The sequence below is a fragment of the Polistes canadensis genome, unplaced genomic scaffold, assembly GCF_001313835.1.
Source record: "Polistes canadensis isolate GaletaPanama2010 unplaced genomic scaffold, ASM131383v1 scaffold_102, whole genome shotgun sequence".
In the NCBI taxonomy this organism is placed as follows: domain Eukaryota; kingdom Metazoa; phylum Arthropoda; class Insecta; order Hymenoptera; family Vespidae; genus Polistes; species Polistes canadensis.
The window spans coordinates 156,686-159,879 of record NW_014569649.1 but is presented as its reverse complement, the minus strand read 5'-3'; positions in this window follow the sequence as shown (position 1 = coordinate 159,879).

Here is a 3,194-nt window from a genome sequence, read left to right as displayed (position 1 = left end):
AAAAAAAAAAAGAACAAATGAGGAAATTGGTCGCGTATAAGATATGAGAAAAAGAGAAAGAAATAAATAGTGGTAAGAAAAAAAAAAATGAAACGAAGAGGTAATGTTAATAAGAAATAGACATGAAGAAAAAAATCGGGGGATAAATAACAAAATTGCTTAACGTTTAATTTCGATGAAATCTGTTCTACGTATACACGTGCAAGTGTGCATATATATGCGCATGAGACTTTTGAGAGTGAATATTATGAAAAAAATATAATATTTAACAAACACATTTTAAAATGTCGAATAATTATTTCTGTCATACTTTAACACATGACATTTAATCGTCTTTGAGAAATTAATGACGGTGTTACGTAATCAACCGTAAGACTTCATAATCATGAAATACTATTTTTACCAAAGATACAATGACTTATTTCAACACACAACATTTTGGTAAAATAATAATGAATCTTTTTGATAAATTCTTTCGACTTTTGTTTATTCAAATGTTTTTACGTGATCCGAATAAGTGTAAGTTTTATATTTACAGCTGGAAAACAATAACCTCGAACGATTAGAACAATTAAACAGAAGTCAGTTAACAAAAGGTTTTTTATCTTACAGATTTTGCAAATATTTATTATTCTGCAATGACTGAAATGATTATCATTTGATCATTTCGCTAATCTTACAAAAAATATATATGCTATTCGATGCATTGTTGGAGCCATTGTCAATTCTGAAAATCAAAAATCAATTAATACTAAGCATAATTTATAAATATTCGTTTAAATATCAAATGTAATTCTATTTTTTTCTTTGACAAAATTAAAAAGTTACTTTTATATTTGGTTTTAATAGATCAATCGCAATAACGCAGACGATCACGTTAAATTATGGAAAGTGTATTTTACATTTCACACTTTTATGATCAATCGATGTTCGGTCAATGATATACGGATGGCATAAGTTCTTATCCTCTTTGACGAGATCGATAAACACATGAAAAGTGCAAATAAAGTATACTTTCACAGCTGCACCATTCTGCATATTTAATATTTAACATGACTTTTTTGCTTGTAACGAAGAATTTCCATGAATAATTATATTTTTTTTTTCTCTCTCTCTCCCTCTCTCTCTCTCTCTTTTTCTTTTTCTTTTTCTCTCTTTTCATGAGCAAAAAATATTTTACCAATAAAGAACGACCAATACAGAATAAAACTGAAATAAATAATTTTCCTTGACGAACTGAAATTTACCTCTTTTTATTTTAATTTATAAATCATCATAGTATAACATATTTACACACAGTGAATTTATATTTTCCAGTATACTTAATAGAACTTTCTTCGTGATTTGATTTTTTTTAATTTTTTAACATGGATAATTAATACATTTATTTGAGTGTTGTCAAAACCAAATGAGCGTAAATTGAAATATAAAAAATTATAATAAAATGCGAAAAGTTTTGAAAATATTACGAATTTCTTTTATAAAATTAACGTTCGTCTATTGTCCCCTTTCCTCTTTACATTTCGACACCTGCAAATATTTGTTCTTTCTTTTTGTCTTTTTAACCCGTGAGAAAAAGGTTGGTATAAAAAAGAGATAAGGATATCGAAACAGAAAAGACAAAGAAGAAACGACAAATCTATTGATATCGAAAAGATTTACTCTATCGATTTTCTCTCGAAGAAACGCTAAACGAAATCGGTTACTTGACCTTAAATAAAATAGAGAATCGTGCTTTTGTTCTGTTAAAATGAAATCTTTCTTTGATTGGTTTAAAGTAATCGTTTATCTAGAATTTCCAATTAAATTAAATCCTTTTTCTTATTATCGCTCTCTTTTTCTCCCTCCTTTTCTCTTTCACATACCATAATATCATTTAGTAGTAAATCGATTCGCACAAGGATAAAACAAAAATGATTTGATGATTAATATGATTAATTAGAAATATAATGCATAATTTAATGAAATCCAATATATTTGGAAATGCAATATACGATGTTTCACTTCTCATAACAATAAAAATTTCTGTTACTATCGATAAAACAATTTTCATTTATACGTTTACATTATGTCTAATACCTATTACGAAATTGATTAAAAACTATTTGCACAATGAACGTTCTGTAAAAGGAATCCGATGGGCATATTATAGATTCAATAGTATTACAGTCGTTTGAAATGTGAATAAACGATTATCATTTTAAATTCGGAAGAAAAATGAGGGGAAAAACTGACAGAGAGAGAGAGAGAAAGAGAGATAGAGAATAACAAATTGAATCGTTTCGTAAATTGTCTCATCGAAAAAGAAAATAAATAGAATATAAAATTACAGTTACTTGTCATCACGTTGATCAATGAGAAGAGATCGTCATGGGAACGCAGAAACGTTGATCGTGTGCAATAATTAGTCAAAATTCGATTAGTCTCTCTAGGTTATTATTCCATAGACCAGTTTGTACATCTAATTACAGTACGTTAACCGCGCATACTCATTGTGAATAACAACAATTATAAATTATCATAATAAAGTGTATGTTTATATACATATAGAGCCTGTTGGATTGACGCTTTATTAAACCACCTACCTCTATTAGATTTCCTTTTCCTTTTATCCCTCCGCTATCTCCACCGCGTACTTTATTCGATACCAATATTGACGACAGCGTCACCGTTGTTCACACTCAATCAATTACCCTCGCGGCTCGTTGTTTAGTTATTGTCGTACCAGCTATTGTCATCGTGGCTCATAAACGAGCTAGAATTTTCGCACCGCAAATTTATATTACTCGAGGCACCATCAAGATATCGAACAAACCGTAACAACAATTTCTACATCGATCTCTCCCCCAAGGGTTCTCAAATTAGGGTAGTTCTTACAAAAGATATCTTAGCAAAACTTTTGCGAGATATTTAGATACTCTCAGAGTTAATTGTTTTATAAGAGAAATTTCGATTAAATATAAGAAACATTTATAATATCATTTAAACAATACGGATATTTAAATTAATAAATATCTATAGTTTTTTAAAGTAAAGTATTTTTTTCGTATGAATTAAATTCGTAACGCGAATGAACGAGAATTAACTCTATTAAGATTTTAAAAATTAGTTTCTCTTATTTAATTTGTAATTTTGTAAATGCTCATAGAGTGATCTTTTTCTCGTTAAAAAATATTTAAAAAATACTTTTACTT